This window comes from Ambystoma mexicanum, chromosome 11 (assembly GCF_040938575.1).
Source record: "Ambystoma mexicanum isolate Mex_15411 chromosome 11, UKY_AmexF1_1, whole genome shotgun sequence".
Taxonomy (NCBI): domain Eukaryota; kingdom Metazoa; phylum Chordata; class Amphibia; order Caudata; family Ambystomatidae; genus Ambystoma; species Ambystoma mexicanum.
In genome coordinates, this window is record NC_090934.1 from 1,183,282,940 (window position 1) to 1,183,302,669 (window position 19,730).

Below are 19,730 nucleotides of genomic sequence, written 5' to 3' on the forward strand. Positions count from 1 at the left end.
TTGTAAATATTGTAGAGACACAGCAAATAATCTTTGGCCATCCAGATTAATAGTAATCGCAGATCAGGGGAGCCAGTGTCCCCAACTTCGATCTTCCACCCGAGTGTAACATCCACCCATAATCAACAAACCACCACTTGGTTTGCCAAGCAATCCCTTTGTGGCAGCAGAGTGGAATATTTGACAGCCCTGTAAAAAGACAGGATGACGGGCCCAAGATTCTTGTAATATTACAATTTGAAATCTATGAATATAAGAACACCAACCTGGGTCTACCAAAAGTCTATTCACCACTGGTATGTTCCAGGAAAGCATTTTAAAATCACCTTTGAACTCTGTATAGTGTGCAGGTGTCCCGCTCAGTCAGTCTACCAACTCCAGATCTGGCAGGAGATCATTCGATCTCCTAGTTCACTTACATCCAAGGGAACCAGGAGATTGACTATGGAGGCAACTAATTTGGTCTTTGGCCTCTGGCCCGATTGGAGAGGCTATGAGACATTTAAAGAATTCAAATGGTCTAATGCCAATAATGGTTGCCTCTGGAGGATAGAAACTGAAGTTAATAAATAACCACCATTGACTAGGTATTGGGACAAAAGAAACACACCTATATAGTCAGAGTCTGAGTTTGGTAGGGACCCTCTGATACAGTGAAAAATGTCATTTCTAATAGCGGATAGCCAACCCCTGGTTTGACAAATCCAAAAAATACACTTATTTTTCAAACTGTCAATATATTCATAAGCATTCAGGGGAAGCTTCAGCACATTTACCATCAACACAGAGGGGACATCCGGAATATCCCAGGCCTGCAAATAATATCCGAGGCCTGGATTAACGGCTCAGTGGAGTAAGATTTGTGTCAGGCACATTAGCCATCAATACAGGGGGACCATCCAGGTTATTCTCATACCAGCGAGAGCCATTTGGGGGGTATTGTCTCAGAGGCTTAGGTTGACGGCTCAAGGGGATTACATTTTGGACGGACAGGGGTAAATACTTGTGATTAGTACCAGTAAACCTCCCCTCATTTGCACAGCTCAAGGGTTGAGGAAAATCCATAAGAGGGTTTCCGCTAATATCTTGGCGCCTACTGTCCACAATATGAATAGTGGGCCCCATAATTGTGGGTTTTTTAGTAGCAATGAGATACTCAGAATCACATTGAACATTGCTACTAGTGGGTTTAAAGGGGGGGCATGCATAATGAGTTCACCCAATCTTTTAACCAAAGAAGCCATCTGTTCCTTTATGGTCTTGAATTCAGTGAGCATAGTGAGCATTTGGTTAGCAACTGTATGAAAAATTTATTAAAAAAGGAGGGAACAGAGGTGTCTCGGGATTAACATCAGGGATGGGACACACCTACTAGAAGAATGGACTAAGACAAGCCATTCCTTGTTTTAGAAGAAAGGGCTCTTTAAGGCCTTTTGCGCTTCCTATGAGACACAATTTTCCAAGGAGGATCCTCCACAACACCCCCAGCGAGTTCAGCATAGGAAGTACAATTGGCAAGTGGCTCATACTGGATGTGCAAGGGAAGTTTGTGCACAACTTGAGGTTCAATAACCTGAGGGGGGCATCTGTACCGACTTCTCTACGGGAGCTATTGCAGGAGTTCTAGTAATTAACTGGTCATAACAGACAACAGGGGAATCCATAATCTCAGGAGGGCTAGGAGGGAGTATCGCGGATGCCTGGGGATACATTTCAACAATATATGAGGATTGATCGCCTATGACTCGGCGTTTACAGTTCACCTGAAAGGTGAATTTTCTACTGCCCACTTGATTGGATTTTTGGGCCATCTCAAATTGCACCAATTGATCTTCCTTCATCATACTTACTCTTCGGCACTCCCCAGATCTACCACTAGGAACAAATGGATCACAAAAAGAATTCAAATATCACAATTAGGGGCCACACAGTTTGATCCAGAGGTGGACTTGTTACCCATAGCCTTTTCTTGCACTTTTAAATGGGGATCAGTTTCCTTACCGGCAGCCATTCCATCTAGATCATACAACAAATCCTTGATTTCAGTGATTAATTGTTAGGGAGAAATTTAATTTGTGTGCTAATTCCATCCAACCTTAGAGACCCCCAGCTCTTTTGCTGGACTTAGGGCTTGTGGCTTTTTCCACCTGAGCAAGTGGGACCTTTTTCTCACTCTCTTATGTGTTTTTCCTGACTAGGATTTTTGCGTTCTACTATTTTATAGAGTCTGACAAACTCCATAGGCATCTGCTTTTTGTATGGTGACCCAAAGCACCTTAGGTGCAGTACCACTGAAAAGACCCTTGGACTTCTCTGAACGTTTAAATACATTTTCTTGGGTGAACTACCGTTCCTAAGAATAGTAAGATGATGCCCGTCTTACTTTTCTCTTTGTGGGGCCAGCACACACCACCCCATGTGAAGTGCGGGTGGGGGAGTTACTTAGTAATTCCCTATCCCACTTCTCATGTAACATTTCTTGTTACACTAACCTACTTAAAAATGGCTGGTGGCAGTGGTTTAATTTTTACTATGGGTGTGCATTTTTACCGCAGGCTGAACCCTCAGCTGCAGTACAGCACTCATGGGTGACCATTTTTCCAAAACGGCCAGTCTTCTTTTTTTGCCATTTTTTGTTTGTTAGTTTCTTCTGGGATTTTACTCTGTCAGTTGTTGCAGGTTGAGTCCTTTGTGTATTTTGCCTTTGGTGGGCTTCAGCCCTGAAGCCCGCCCATGCTCCAGTGTATATGGAAAGGCAGGAAGTGAGGGAGGGTCCTGAAACTTCCCGGTCCTTTATAGCTAGATGTGCCTGAGTGAAATGAGTCCTGATTGGCCGGCTGGCTGTCCTAAAAGGACAGCCACCCTGCTGTGTGATTAACAGCATAGGCTGTGAATGAATGGGTAATCACATAAAAAGCAAGGATTTTGGGACTAGAGGCAGTGTCGTCCACTGGAGAGGAACATCCGAAGAAGATGTGGCTAGATGCCACCACACCCACCTGGATGGCGAAGTGCCTGGTGAAGTCCTGCAGCTGTGCTGACCCTGTTTTCATATCGACTTTCAAGGGCCGTACGGGATGATTTCCTCTCTTGGGCTGGTGGGACCAACTAGCCTTGAGACAAGCTTGCATTTGGTGCAAGTCCTGACTTGCTGTGCCTCACCAGAGCTGTAGAAGCACAATTGACAAGTGCATCATCTTGCGAAGTCTGAATCCGGCCAAATCTTCGTGGGCATCCCGAGGACGCTACTGAGACAGGAAATCTTGATCCAGAGTCCCCTCACCAGAGTCCAGGACCGAGCGAGCAAGCTTCTTCCAACCACAGATATTCGTTCTTCATGGACACAGAGGAAAAGGCGCCAAAACACTAAAGTGCTGCTGAAACAAAGGAGATCCAATGCTGAGGAGTCCCTCTCCCGAGTCCTGCTGCAGGAGCCCCCCAGGCGTTCTTCCTTTCGTCAACACGACCGAGGTCCAGGAACAAGGGTCTGCCAAGCTGTAGCAAGGAGGAATCCAAATGGCACATTTTTCTTCGAATCAGAGGTAATGTGGGGCTTGGAGGGTTCACCTTTTAGCCATCAATTGTGCTTCCTATTTTGCTAAGTGCTTTTGTTCCACTTTAGAGTTGATACCAACTCTCCTGCACTGGACTGAACAGCTTGTGCTCTCTACAAAGTAGCTCACTTGAGTTACTGTGATTTCTGCTGAACTTACTAACTTTGTCAAGACTTTACATAAGAAGAAGTGCATCAGAACTATAGACTTTGTCCATGAACTCTGGCTGTCCTGGCTCCTTTAAGGCACCCTTCTAACCATACTGGCTTTGGCAGTACTTGTTTCCTCGTAGGTTATAATTGTGGACACGATTTTCGCTGGGATAAAAGTTTTTCTGCCTTCACTTTGGGAGACTGTAATTATTTTACACTGTGGAAAGTATGCTCAAAATCCGATTCGAAACTTTCCTTCTTTTACAACACAATAACTGAATTGGTAACTGAAAATAAGTGTAATACTGACCTTAACTGAAGTCACATTCGTGTGCTGGAAAATGTGTTAGCATAAAGTATTTACCAACGTTTATTGTCCTTTACAAACTGAACACAAACTTTGATTGAATGTTACTAGTAGATACAACTTTTCAAAGAATGCTTATTTAAACCTTGTGTATATTATAAATAAATATTTATATATAACTTTAAAGTGTGTGTTACTTGACTACTTGTACTTACTGATTTCAATTGTACATCTCACATTACCACTCTTAAGAACTGGCTGTTCAGTCACACTACCAACTTGTGTAGTAGAGACTATCAAAAGGTGGGCTACCCAATACCAAGCTGATAAGTCTTGTTTAGTCCACGCCAGTTGGACTGCACTAATTCTTACCTAACACTAATAAGTAAACATCAGTAATTGGTTTAAACAATCTAGATATTTTATGGTGTCTAATCCCGCCAAAATTGTACCCTCTGCTTTCCTTTTCACCATTCACTCTTACAGGAATAAAATAGTATAGCTACCTTTACAATCTGCAAATAATTACAAGAATCACATAAAAAGGACAAAATTACTCCTTGTTTTCAAAATAGGCTCTTGCGCCAAAGTTAATAAGAAAAACTGTCCAAGGTGGAGTTTCGACCGCAGCGTTGTTGGTACAGGAGCTAATACGACTAATAAAACAGCTGAGGTGCAGCAAAAAGGAGAGAACCACAACGGGACATATTGACGCCCAACAATAGTCTTAGTGCACCGCCACCAGTCACACCAAGCAAGGCGGCAGTAAGGGACGGTTCATCGCGGTTCATCACCAGAATAACAACAAAGTGCACCAGCTAAGCCACTGCTGCAAGGACTGCCTTCTTGAAGCGGCAAAAAAGCACAACACAGACAGAAGGTCTGCAGCAATAATTCAAACTAGAATGAGGCAAAAACCAGCACAGATGGAGAAAGCAATTAAACCTGCAGACTTGCGGCGAGCATAGTAAATAAAAATAGATCAGAGTTCCAATAGAAATTTGTTTACTTTGATTATTTAGCTTAGTTTATGAGAGAAACAGAAAAATAGGGTTTTGCCTTAGGTACACCTGACCGGACTAAGCGGCTACCTTAGTCCGACTCCCCCAGCAATTCCACCGTAATCCGTAACCCAATTTTCCACGAACACAGGGTCGCTTCACCCAGTTTTGGGAATTAGTTGCTGCGCTATTCCAAGTAAGCCGCATTTTCCAGCAATAGCATAAATAATAATAGTTCCTAGGCCAGTTATGTGAGCAACACAGTTCGCATTGACACACTCTTACTTGTATTTCAGCCTCCTTTGTCCACTGTTCGCACTCGCCACCCGCGAACCTCTACAAACCATCTATCCCTCTAATTTATCTTACAGCTAGAGCAGAATCAGGATAACTCACAGCACTTCAAAGTCCCTCCACACGCGCTCTGTCAGTGGGTCTGTCAATAGGAATAAATGAGGCCGATGTTTTTTTTTATGACTTGCTGACCAACCTGTTTGTAAAAGAGGAATAAGGTCGGGAGAATCTGTCGTAACAAAGCACGGCGTCCTGTAAGCTTGCTTTCAGGGTTCGCTGAGCTGGTGTTTTAATTTAAAAAAAAAAAAGGAATAATGCTTTTCCTCAACTTCCTAACTTCCTGCGTTTCGGCATACGGAACACCTAACATCCACTTTCTTCCTGCTCTATTAGCATATGCAGTCAACTGGGCAGCCACAATACTGCGGCTGAGTGCAGGTTATCTGTTCACTTACTTCTGTGACTCAGGTTCAGTCACCTCTTTTAAATGGGTACTTTCCCCATTTGACTTTCATCATGTTGCAGCTTTGCCCATAATGTTTTCATTCAGTTCGGTATTCATTATTTGCTTAATATTTCCTTTTTAAGTGTTCATTACTTGCTTGATATTCAAAAATGTCCAATTTGCTATCCAGGACTATGTCCAAGTACTTTTAGATTTTTCAGCATTCATAGTTTACTTTTTTCAGTTTGTTCGGCATTCTCAGAACACATGGGCGCTCCGGACAGAGTGTTTCCTGCATTACATTCACCGGATATGCGCAACCGCACGCTACAGCTTTGTTGGTTCTTTTTGCCCGATCCTCCTGAATCCACAAGCTTTGCCTCTCTCGCCATCGCCACCAAGAGCTTCCCTCACTCTCCCACGGCGGCTGTGGGCTTTGGGCAGAGCACAGCTTCTTGCTGTTGCTATCGGCAACCTGAGCTTGCCCAGATATTTAGAACCTCTCACGGCCGCACTAGGCCTAGGCGTCTCTCCTTCTCCGGACTCACGCGGCTCAAATCCTGGCTCTGACATGCTTCTCTCCAGCCCATTCCGGCCCCTGGTTGCACACAGGACTTTCTTCTCCATGACGTGCAGCACCACCTCTTATACTCCATAGGAGAGGTGTGGGTCAGAATGTTCAAATGCTTGACCTCTAGTCAACCTATATGTGGGATATGCCTGACTCCCCAAATAGTGTTCATTCAAAGTCTTCTTCTTTGTCGCAGTACCAGAGTGGTGAAAATACCTATTCGTGTTCACTACTCCTAGTGGCCTCTTCCTCGTCTCACTACTGTGACAGTTCAAATGAGGGGAAATGAGGGGAGATGTCTAACAATAGCCCGTAAAGTTTTGGGGAGGGCTAGGTTGTTTTTCAGAGGGAAAAGGGTGATACCATGTCTCACCCTTAAACCTTTTCTTCCTCAACCTCTTCCTGGGGCTTCGACATTGGTAATGTCTGCTGGCATTTCCTTGGTCAGTGAGACAGTGGTATTCCCTGGTCAGCGAGACAGTGGTAACAATACTCCATAAGGGTTCGGTTCCCCCTGTAACGGAAGTGCGCAATACCGCATCTCAGCTGATGACATCTCATCCCCAATCCCCAAGGACCCTCCACCCGGGTGATCCTCCCTCTCTTCTCCATCCCCAGGGTCGGGATCCAAAAGCAATGGCCTTTCCCTGGCCACCTCAGAAGAGGACCTAAGGGGAATAAATGTGAGGACACCTTCAGGTTTAATTATCATAGCTCATCAGTACCACTGATAAGTTGCCCAGTCACTCCTTAGGAGGCAGTACTTCTTTGATATTATCTTTCTGTTTTTAATAAAGCGATTTATATAAACATGGTCACAATAATAGACATGTAATAAGGAATTATATGATATGATAGGTTATTTATAACGCGCTTAATACCCAGAGGTTTCTAAGCGCGGACCCGGGGATCGAACCTGTGGTGCTCCATGTCGTCTGGCTTCCAAGGCGAGCACGTTGCCCCTGAGCCATCCTCCCGAGAATGGTACATTAAATCATAACATTTTATTTTTGTTAATAAATGCCAATAAATATTCTCTTCGAACAAAGTACTCTCATAATCCAATTTAAACAGAAGAAAGCATAATTTGTTTTTCAATATTTTCAACGGTTTTATACAACAAAGTGTATCAAAAACCAGTGTGCATGGATTTACTGGGATAACAATTCTATAATATATCGGAGCAATGTTACACCAACAAAAAATTGTTTCTATGGAAGTACTCCCATATCCACTTTGCGTTTCGGGACCAAAAGCCCCTTCATCAGGCGCAACTGTTTCCTTTTTCAATAATCTAATAAAAATAGAAAGAGATTATAATCAAATTACAAATCAATACTCCATTCTGTACAGAATGTTTCTGGTGGCCTAAGCACTAACCTGTCTGTTCTTCAACTAACAGAATAATCACCAAATGGAGAGCTGTAAGAAACATATATAGAATCTTATGTAATCAAAATATCTGTCGTCATGTGTAACAAAGTCAAAGACACCAATCAAATCAATTAACATCTATTCGAACAACTGACTTTAATCCTTTCTGAACTCGTCCAATAGGCAATGCTGAAAACAAAACACCACAATTTTCAGGTATACCTTCTCACTGTTTATCACCTAAATATCAGTCCACTGCACCAAATTGAAATATAATTTGAACTTACTTGTTGTAGATCTATCAATAATGGATCAGTCCATCACAATCCAATAGATCCTTCTAAAAATTAAGAAAATATGCCCTCTTAATGTTAACTTCTAACCAAAAGGTATCACAGTACACCCCTGTTATGAACACTAAACAGAGGCTCCATGGCCCCCATTTTACCTTGAAACATATTCGCATATGAACGATACAGGAACAGGGAGGTGGCTGCAAGAACAGCCTCCCGTTCTGTATCGGCATTATGTAGTGAATGAGAGTTGTCACGTGGCTGCTGCGCAACATTTGACGTCCTATCCCGCTACTCGAGATACTCACAGAATTCAATGCAGTATCTGTGGCCATCTTACAATGAGACATAATTAGTGTAATTCCAGATAAACACCCACACACCACAGTCCAATTCCACACTCTTGAGCAAGAGGAAATTATTTGCACCATATCTCTTCTATGGAATTCCAATATTTACCGTGGTCGCGGGATCAATTTCCGAATAAAGCGTACTGCCACTCACAGCCCCACCTGCTGGTTAATGAAAAAAACCTTCACTGCAGGTGAATATCCATCTCAACTGAACTCATTCAGAGCTCACACGGCTCATCAAGACTCCTCTGCCTGTAGTTCCATGATCATGAACTCATGGTGACGCTGTTCGCCATCTTGGATTGGTTTACAATAACACTTCAGGCTGCATCCAATATGATTTACAAATAACCCTTACACCTTAGCAGCATTTTAATTTGTGTATATTAGAATCCCCACGTTTTGCTGATGTATGTTTGCTCACAATGTCATCTAAGGTAATATGAGAATAAAAATGAAAGTACATGCAAATAGTTTACCTATTTTATCCATATTTGCTTTAGAAGATGTCAGAAAAAAAGGGAGACCCACAACATGATAAATATTTACTAGTTAAATACATGAGTAAATATCCTTCACAAAAAACATGTCAATTTAAATACGAGATTCATCCCATTTGGACCTAGGGCCTCAAGGCACTCCATCCAGAATATTTCTTTCTGATGAAGCAAGGTGTTCAAATCGCCACTGCGTCTTGGACATTTCACTTGTTCTAGAATGACGAATCTCATCTGTTAATGTTAATGTTAATGTTAAAGGATATTTGTACCGTGCACTATCATCACCGGAGTGGTCCTCTGGCACTCTGGCGGCTCTGTAAGGGTGGGGGGTGTGAGTTGTTGGTGGGAATAAGCTGTAAAAGTGCAAGATAAAAGTGATGTACTGTTGGCGGCCTCAGCCCGGTGGGTCCGTTGGCTGTGCTTGGGGTGTTTTACGGTCGGTAGTCGTTGTGTGCTGTTGTGCGAGTATATGTGTGGTTCGTTTTGTTGTTGCAGTGTAGTGAAGTTTGTGCGGATTGCTGTGTTTTAGGCTTGTGGTTGTGTTTGGTTAGAGTTTGAGAGGTGTATGCATAGGGATGACATTTTTAGTGGATTGGTTAGTTGGCCTTGCTGTCCTTGCAATTATGTCTAGGTGTGATGCTTGCTATCATTCACTAGTCAATCAGGGTGCGGCGCTTGCTAATTTCAATATTCTGTCTAGATGTGAGGCAGGCTGGTGATCACGATTCCATTTAAGTGTTGCACCTGTCATCGTTCACAGTTTCATCTAAGTGTGGCACATCCTAACATTCATAGTCCTGTCTAGATGTGACACAGACTAAAGTTAAGAATTCCATCTGAGTGTGGCACATGCTAACATTCATATTTCTATCTAGATGTGACGCAAGCTAAGGTTAAGAATTCCATCTAAGTGTGGCACATGCTAACATTCACAATCCTGTCTAGATGTGACGCAGGTTAAGAATTCCATCCAAGTGTGGCACATGCTAACATTATTACACCCATCTAAAGGTGATGCAGGCTAATCGTGGCCGTATTCTATAGGTGTGGCACTAGTTCACATTGGCTAGTATGTTAGTGTGTCATGCAATGCAACATTTACAGTCCAGCCAAGAATGGATTTAGGCTGGTGGTCACAAATCTCTCTAAGTATGCATGTTCTAATTCTATGGCAGTCTACGTTATGGAGAGGTAAGGCAGAGTGGCGAGGGTTTTCTGGAGTAGAGTAATTGCTGTACACCCCACCCACACCACACTTACAGTTTTGTTGGTGTCTGTTGGCTTCATTGGCTTCGCCTGCGGACATCTGCGGACACGTCTTTGAGCTGCCAATGTAGGAGCCGCTCTTTGCCTTGGGGCCCTTAGCCAAAGGGGCTGCACGGGCAGAGGGCTGCCCTGGAGAGGTGGCTTAAGAGTGCAGAATGAGCCAATCGCTCGATGGGGGGCAGGCAGGGAGGCGGGAGGGAGAGGGAACCAGAAGCGTGGGAAGAATTGGGAGCAACGGCAGGGGCCGTGGGGCAAACAAGATGGGAGGTATGGACCAAGGTGATAATGGAGGCAGGTCTTGGGTCAGGGTCACTAGACCCGAGGAAGCAACGGAGCAGACAGCCAATCTCAGGTGTAGGAGGGCCTGGGAGGCGGGCGGAGGGAGGGAGAAGCAGGAAGAAGGTGCGGGCGGCAATGGTGGCACTCACACGGCCTGCATGGTCTTTTTTACAAAAAAATGGGGGTCGCTCTAAGAGCCCCACTCACCTGCTAGGCTCCGGTGATCTGTGCTATGGTATGATGTGCTATAGTGTTCATGTGGTTTCTCAAACAAGACAGAACGAACAGTCAAAGGCTATAAAAGCAAATAGAAGGAACCCATGATCTGAGGCTCAATTAAACACAGGTAACCGAAGCCTGTTCCATTTGTGTGTCTTTCCGGAAGTTAGACTCGTGGTATGAGAAGCTTGTAAAAGGTGTGAATTGTGTCTGCTCTGGGGGTGCAGCAATAGCTCTTCCCCTTGTAAAATGCAGCCTACCACATTTCTGGTAGAAAGTTGTAATGCACTGGACTACCCGTCATGCCATGGATTGTTTTGTAGCCTTTAGGTATGTGTAATGTATTTATTAAGCACACATATACCAAAGATCTCAGTGTGACGGTGCTAGGTGAACAATGACATGACGACCACCAGATGTGCTTTCATTCACATAAGGTGTTGTAGATTTGAATTATGCATGGTGGGGGAGGGTTTCCTCACAGGCAGAAAATCTTTCTGGGGCCCACAATAAAATCCTTAATTAGTGTGCTAGGAAAGATGTTTCTACTTGCATCTTTCCCCATCTCTTTCAATGAGTCCTCCAGCATATTTAACGCCGACTTGCGATCCTGACCACTTTTTGTAATAAAAATCTCGTTCATCTTTCAACCTCATTCACTACTGCAATTCACATTGTTTGGGAATCATGGGCCAGTCGCTAGAGCTGCAAGTGCTGGGGAACCCTGCCCCCCATTATTCCTTTCTTTGTGGAGCTCTACTACCACCCTAAAGGTTAGTAGGGCAGGAGAACCTGACTGCTCTTTTGACCTCAAGTGCATTTTTCATATAAGCACTACATGACTAGAACAATACCATCTTTTTGCACCATTTGAGGTGCATTCCTGCACAGCTTTACTTTTCAACTACGAGGTAGCTTTCTGTCCAGCATGGTGGCCAAAAATAGCTAACCGTGTTGTTTAAGACTATCTTTTCAGCTCACTGGCTTTAAAGAGAAACTACCTCCTGTATATATGTAGGAAATTGACATACATGGTTGTGTCTTTGAGAGCTTAGAACTGGCTTAGACTGGATGGGAGGGGCAGTCACCGACACCCTAATAATGCGTCAGAGATGAATATCCTGGATTAATGAGCCTCTCAGAGTTTGAATGCTGCAAGTCCTTTAGTAGGTAAAATAAAAAAATAATAATTTGGCATTTATATAGCACTACGAACCCTCAGGTATCTGAGCGCTGCTTATTATTACCCACGGTGTGTGGTGCTCATTTATCGACCTCGGAAGGATGAAAGGCTGAGTTTGGCCCTGCCGGGATTCGAACCTGCGTTAGCAGGCTCTGCACGGGTGTCAAAGCGAGCGCTCTACTCGCTGTGCCACTTGACCGGCTACAGGTGCGCTGGTGTCACTGCATTTGTGTTCTGTATATCAAGAATGTGGATGCATTCAAAGTCAACGACTGGACCTTGAAATCTGAAGGATGGGAGGCTATAGAAGGTCCTGGAAAGCTGCAGCTACGACAACCATTGCCAATGCAGACTTTTACAAGGAAAACCGCCATCCTTGTATTGACCCAGGCAGTACTGCCAAGATGTCTCCTTCCCTTGAAGTGGTGTGCACAACTTCTTCAGAGTCCTGCACCTCATTAGAAACTTTGCGCGGAGTGCGGGCAGAAAGTGTTTGGTGGGATCTGGTGGAGAGGCTGCTGTGCCGGACCCTGTTACACTGCTGAACTAAAGGTGCTACTGGCCCTTTAATTCTGCTGGGAGACTTTATTAACAAGAACCAGCGCAAAGTGTGGTGCGCTGAGTGCGGGCAGAGAGTGTTTGGTGTTCGGTGCTTCGGCGCCAGGCCGGGGAACGACTTGCTGGTGAAGCGGTCCTCGTCGTCTATTGTACGGTGGAGACGGGCGGCAGGATCCTGGTGAGTATGCCCACTGCCAGTCAAGCTTTTCACATGTATTAGGGGGGCTATGGCGCTGATGGTATAGGGCTAGCATTTCCCTTCTACCTTTCATGTATGTTCTTTTAAGATCTCTTTTTTCTCCTCTTTCCCTCTCTCTCCCTTTTTCTGCTCAACTGGCCAGATTCTGTGGCTGCCGCTTTATTACATTTGCTCCCTCCCTGTCCCACTTACGTACCTTACCCGGATTTTGAGCTTAATTGATAATATGGAAATGAAAACTAAAAAGCCTCAATGGGTGACTTTGCCCCCCTCGCCTCCCCACCCCGGATGAACTATCAAATGGAACTGCCTACATGGTAGCAGATTTGGAGAGCTGGGCACTGGAGGCACTTTGCGCTGAAATCTCTCTACTTAATTCCACCTCGAGCCCAATAAAGCATTGGCAGCTTAACCACGTAGGAGACCTCAGTATAAAGGTTTCAAAAATCTTCAGCTGCATACGAAATGAAAACTGGGAGTGGCCATCCGCATAAGAAAGCAGCTGGCAAAAAGACCTTCACTAAAGACATGGGGGACGGCACGGATGAGTACATTTACAGGGCCCATGGATAGATGGATTGGCCCCCCCTATGACGGCCCTCAAGTTCTTGTCCCACATTCAGGCCACTGACTCCACCACAACACAGGCTCCTGGAATTGATGCATCTCATTCCCGGACTTAAAATCAATTTCTACCTATCTGGGGGGCATGGCTAGCCGAGGAACATGCTCTCTCGGTGAGCTCCTGCACCCGTGTCTGTCGGATTGTCCACATCGTTTTGTGGGCGGGCCTCCGTTGAGGCCCAGCGGACAGGACGTCTCGGACGTGACGTCAGGGGAAGGGGAGGGACAGGGCACGGGGTTCGGCAGTTCCGCCGATGCTGTTAATAAAGTTGGTCACGCAGCAACCTGGCTCCCGCGTATTATTGGTGCGCGCGCGAGTGGCTGCGAGCGAAGTACTTCAGGCAGAAGTGCAACACTGGCGACGAGCGGGAAAGGGCCCCGCTAGCACCGTGCCGAGGTCTGCAGTCGAGCAGTTCAGCGCGTCGGCGCGCCTCGCCCACGGTAATCAACATCCGTGCTGCCCCGCCTCCCGTGTGACAGAGGGCCCGGCACAGCGCGTGAACATCCCACGCTCGCCTCCTTGAGGACGGAGCTGGAGCACACGCGTGGAAATCCATCGGTCCTGGAGACGCAGCAGAGCCGGGGAAAGAGCCCAGGGGACCTCAGAACAACGTGCCACCGTGCGGGCTCAGTGAAGAGGGCCATGCAAACACGCACACAGAGAGGGCGAAGGTAGGAGGCGCCCTAGAATCAGCGGAAAGGCAGGAAAGCAGACATCCTGCATCACGTGCAGCAAGGCACTGAACTACAAGCATCAAGGCCGGCACAAGCGCGCTCCCAGGGCCAGAGTCACTCGCCTGCACACGGGCCCACCAGGGTGCTGCCGTCATGTCGGACACGGCGAGCACCACAGCCTCCTCCACCGGAGGGGCGGGAACGGCGGCAACAGCGTCAGGGAACGTAGATACAGCACAAGACAACAGTCAATAGGCACAAAACGAGGGAGGTGCATCCCAAGTCATGCATATGCCCAATCCCTTTGAAATACGTGATACCTCAAACCTAGGACCCAGATGGAACATATGGCTCCGAGACTTCAAATTTTACACCGGTGCCATAGGACTGACGGATGACACGAGACTCAAAAACACGTTATTTATGGCCGTAGGACCAGCAGTAAGAGACATCGCGGGAGAGCTGCTGAACGTGGACACAGTCACATATGGGGAACTACATGCCAAGTTGTCTGAATAATTTGCGCCACACACGAACGTCGACTATGAACGCCACATGTTCCACACAACCAGACAAGAAAAAGGGGAGTCAATAGACAACTTTGTGATGCGACTCTGCATCAAACTGAAACATTGTGAGTTCCATCGATATTCAAATGAAGAAGCGCTCAGATCACAAGTAATTGCTGGGTGCATTTCGCAACCATTTCGCAAACAATTATTACAGAAACAAAGGTCCCTAGAAGAAATACTAGCGCTAGCCCGCATGGAAGCGGCGGTGGACTCGCAACTGGACAGTCTAGGTAAGGTATCTATACAACAACACAGCGAAAACACCGAAGTGATCAACAAACTGTATACCCACCCCTCTCAAGGTAACAAACACCTCAAAGCCACGTGCTTTAAATGCGGACACGAATACCCACACACGGGGGAATGCCCAGCCGTAGGTCAAAAGTGCGCCGCATGCAGGGGAATGGATCACTTCAGGGCCATGTGCAAGAACACGCCAACACACATACCTCCCAAACATCGAAACCAGGACAGGCGTCGATACTCTCGTCAGAGTCCACCTAGATCCCTAGGCGACAGCGATAGAAGACACACTAAGAAGGAAGACGGCGACCGCAGAAGCAGGTACACTCACGAAGACAAACGATCGTCGGAAGACACCAGACGATCACACAGACGGCGATTCGTGAGGTACGTCGAAACCCGGTCCCCCACCAGCAGTGACACCCCATCATCAGAAGATGATCAAAGGAGAAAAGGATATGTATGGGCCCTAAAGGACAATACGGCGGTGACCCAACACAGCCCTATACTGACACTTCAAGTGAACGACACTCCTCTAAAATTTCTCGTGGACACTGGAGCGACGGTCAACATTATCAGTGAAAGCGCATACCAAACCCTGACCGCTCAGCCCAAAATCAAGAAGGCCACAGTAGACATTTATCCGTATGGCTACACCACCCCTCTGCCATGCAAGGGCATGATCACAGCCTGGTGCACCCACAAAGGACATTCTGCAAAGGTGCCACTGTACATCTTGGACACCGAAGCCAACAGCGGATGCATACCGAGTTTCCGGACCGCGGTAGACATGGGACTGGTACACATCCTGTACCAGTTGATGGCCCACAAGTACTTTGCCAAACCGGATGCAATTGAAAGCTCATTCCCGAAGCTGTTCACCGGCCTCGGAAAACTGCGAAACAGGAAAATACACCTGCACATAGATCCTCAGGTCAAGCCAGTGGCCCAACACTATCGAGGAATTCCTTTCAACATCCAGCGTCAGGTAGAAGAGGAACTGGACAAGCTCATCAAAATGAACGTTATAGAACCTGTGTCAGGTCCAAGGTTACCAGTCAAATGGTCGAAAACATTTGGTCGACAGACAATTTGGTCGACACCATTTGGTCGATTTTTTTTTTTTTTTTTTTACCCATTTTTTGGTTTTTTTGGGGGGGGTCCCCCCCCCAACCCCCTTTTTTTTCCTTTTTTATTTTTTTTCCCCACACGAAAACCCACAAAACACATATATATTAAAAAAAAAGAAATTCGACCATTTGGCATTCGACCAAATGGTGTCGACCAAATTGCAGTCGACCAGTTTGTTGTCGACCAGTTGACTGGACACCCAGGTCCAACACCTTGGGTATCTCCCATCGTCCCTGTCCCCAAGAAATCACTGGAAGGATCTATACGCCTATGCGTGGACATGCGCCGAGCCAACACTGCCATCGAAAGAGAGGCATCAGGCGCCCAGGATCACCGACATGATCCATCTTCTCCACGGTGCAAGAGTCTTCTCCAAATTAGACCTCACAAAAGGGTACCACCAGATAGGAATCGGGCCTGAATCCCGATATATCACCACATTTGTCACCCACCTCGGTCTATTTCAGTACAAAAGACTTAGTTTTGGCATTTCCTCTGCCGCTGAAATTTTCCAGGAGGAGATTCATAAAGTGATCAGACATGTCCCCAACTGTTTGAATTACTCAGACGACGTCCTGGTCTACGGCAAGTCTCAGGAAGAACACGATGTGGCACTACACAGGGTGTGCCAGGCGCTGGAAGAGGCAGGGCTAACCCTGAACAAAGCCAAGTGTGAATTCTCGAAAGGCTCACTACGATTTTTCGGACACCTCTTCTCGGACAAGGGCATGAGACCCGATCCAGAAAAGGTACAGGCCCTCAACTCAGCCACGCCCCCCGTGAACACCACAGACCTAAGGTCGTTTCTAGGCCTAGCCAGCTATTGCTCCAGGTAACTCAAAGACTATGCCACCGTCAGTAATCCCCTACGCCTCCTCACCCGAAAGGACACGCCGTTCATATGGTCGAGAGAATGCCAGGAAGCGTTCGAGGCAATAAGGAAGGCCATATCACAAGCGGAAGACATGGCATACTTCGATGCCAACCGCGACACCGAACTGAAAGACCCCAGAGAGCCGCACATCACACACGGGGTTGCGTATGCCAGCCGGAGCTTGACGAACAAAGAACAGGCGTACTCGCAAGCGGAAAAAGAAAGCCTTGCGGTTGTCTGGGCTTGCGAATACTTCCATCTCTTCCTGTTTGGCAAGGAATTTACCATCATCACCAACCACCAGGCATTGCTCACAATATATGGAAGCCTGAAAGCCAGAATGCCGCCGAGGATAGCCAGATGGGGCCTACGCCTCCAGGATTACAGATTCCAAATACAGCACCGCCCGGGGAAAGAAGAGAACCCCGCTGATTATCTCTCCCGACACCCCATGTCCACGACCGTGTCTCAACCGTCCATAGCGGACGCATATATAAACTACATCATACACCACCTGCAACCACTTCCAGTAGGGTGGCCCGAACTGTCAGTGCAGTCAGAGGCGGACCCAGCGCTTCGAATAGCAAGGCATTGCCTACAGGAGGACAAGACAACCCTCATGAGACAACAGGCCCGAGGGGAATCGAAAACAACGAGGGAAGACGTCAGGTGGTTGGATCAAGTCCGGGAAGAGCGGACGGTGGTGGAAGACAACATAATACTGAAGGGATGCAAGGTCGTCATCCCGAGATCACTCCTGGAGAGGATCGTACACCTGGCACATGAAGGGCACAGAGGAGTAGTTGCCACGAAGCGCCTTCTTCGCCAGAAAGTTTGGTTCCCGCAACTCGACCGCCTGGTAGAAACCATAGTGGGTAGCTGCCACGTCTGTGCGCAGGTGGCACCCCCGCCGCATCCAAACCCGCTACAGTCATCACTGATGCCGAACAAGGTGTGGGAGGAGCTAGCGGTAGACCTGTTTGGACCACTGAGCAATGGAACGCACATGGTCGTCCTCATGGATGAACACTCGAGGTACCCGGATGCGCAGATAGTAGAAAGTAGCGCCACATCGAGTGTCATCCCGGCACTCGACAGGATGCTTTCCGCTTACGGCATCCCCAAAATTATAAAGTCGGACAACGGCCCCACCTTCATAAGTCAAGAATTCCAGAACTTTGCTAAATACATGGGGTTTCAACATCGACGAATAACACCCCGGTGGCCCCAGGCAAACGGCATGGTCGAAAGATTCATGGCCAACATAAAGAGAACCCTACAAATCGCCCATGTTCAAAACAAGCCGTTCGAACAGGCCCTCAATCAACTACTACGAGAGTACAGGCACACACCCCACAGCACAACGGGAGTGTGTCCAGCAGACCTGCTGTTTCGGAGGCCGATCACCACAAGGCTGCCGGAAGACCCGAGACCACAAGAACCGACGCTGCTGGAACAAGAAGCGAAGACCAATGACACAGTGCGAAAAGCAAAGACGAAAGAGGTCACAGACAGGAAAAGAAGGGCTCGCGAAAGCATCATGCAACCAGGAGACGAAGTATGGCTCAGACAACCAAAAAATCAGAAGGAAGAAGCCACCTTCGCATCCACCCCGCTAGTCGTGACACACAAGAAGGGCACCATGGTCACAGCACAGAGGGACGACTGTTCCGCGGTGACCAGAAACAGCTCACACTTCAAGCGGGTCAGATCGACACGGGACAGTCCCTGGATAATGGACCGTGACAGCGACGAAGACAGACCTCACGAAGAGGCCTATCAAGGAGATGGCGAAGAGTCAGGTGGTGAGACGCACCTCCCAAATCTCCTCAGGGAAAGATCGACCCCCAGCAGGGCAACACGACCTCAGAGAAGCCGAATGAAGCCTGCGCGACTCATCGAGGAAATGGGAAAAGAAAGACGCCCAGGACTCACATGTTAAAAAAGGGGGGGAGATGTCTGATTGTGCACATCGTTTTGTGTGCGGGCCTCCGTTGAGGCCCAGCGGACATGACGTCCCGGACGTGACGTCAGGGGAAGGGGAGGGGCAGGGCACGGGGTTCGGCAGTTCCACCGATGCTGTTAATAAAGTTGGTCACGCAGCAACCTGGCTCCCGCGTATTATTGGTGCGGCTGCGAGCGAAGCACTTCAGGCAGAAGTGCAACAGTGTCCTTCTAAGGCCCCTTACCCCCTTCACAAGATGCCATTAAACATTCTGGGCGAAGTTATGTGAACCGGAACAGACGGAGAATGTCCTCTGAGAAGGAGAAATCATAAATCATCAGCTCGGTGCAGAAATCAAAGAAAAGAAAACTTGGAGCCGTTTGGATCCAAGATGGCGGGCGTACAGGTAAAGGAGCCCCGAAGCAGCACACGACACGTGTAATCCCCGGGAGGAATGAATACATCAGCAACAGCCCTCGCAACTGCTAAGCCTGCTGACAGCGAAAAACATTTAAGAAGCAGCGCAAGGAGACGACGGCAAGTAAACACGGGCCCTCGCTCATGGGAGGCGTAAGCTGGGAGGTGGGGTTGGGGGGTTGTTGTGGGTCGGTGCTGCCCCAACTTAGCATAAATGGCCCAAGGGCAGGCAGCTGAGTCCCCAGAACAATGGGGACCCAGACTGCAGGGCGCCCTCCAGGAAAGAGAGGTGGCAGGGGCAGGTGACAACAGGTAGTCTCTGCTCCTGTCACCTCACATCAAAGGTCCCCCCCTCCTATCCGGACAGACGTGGAGCAGGGGGGGGGCTTTTGATGATCAAAGGGGGGCTACCTTGCCCTCAGGCATAAATAGGCCTCTAACCAGGGAGCACAATGTAGCCCCTCTCATTCAGTGCCTCTCTCCTGACAGGCACACAGCAGGCTCCTGTACCTGCTGCCAACAGCAAACGTCATTTCGCAGTGATTTTCTGACTTGTGTGAAGTACCGCAGTCGGAGGACAGGAACATTTATCACGCTTCCAAGTTGGCAAAGAAGGAGCTGACATCTACCAGCCCCTCCGGCCTCTCGAGTGCATCTGCAAACGGCGGAAGAAAGGAGCTGGAAAAGCCGAGCTACAAAGT

General features: G+C 47.4%; 1 protein-coding gene across 2 annotated transcripts in view; it reads right to left on the reverse strand.

The window, feature by feature from the left end:
- Positions 1-19,730, reverse strand: part of ULK3 (unc-51 like kinase 3) — a 532,836-nt gene that overhangs the window by 381,968 nt on the left and 131,138 nt on the right. The gene's annotated exons all lie outside the window — the stretch shown is intronic.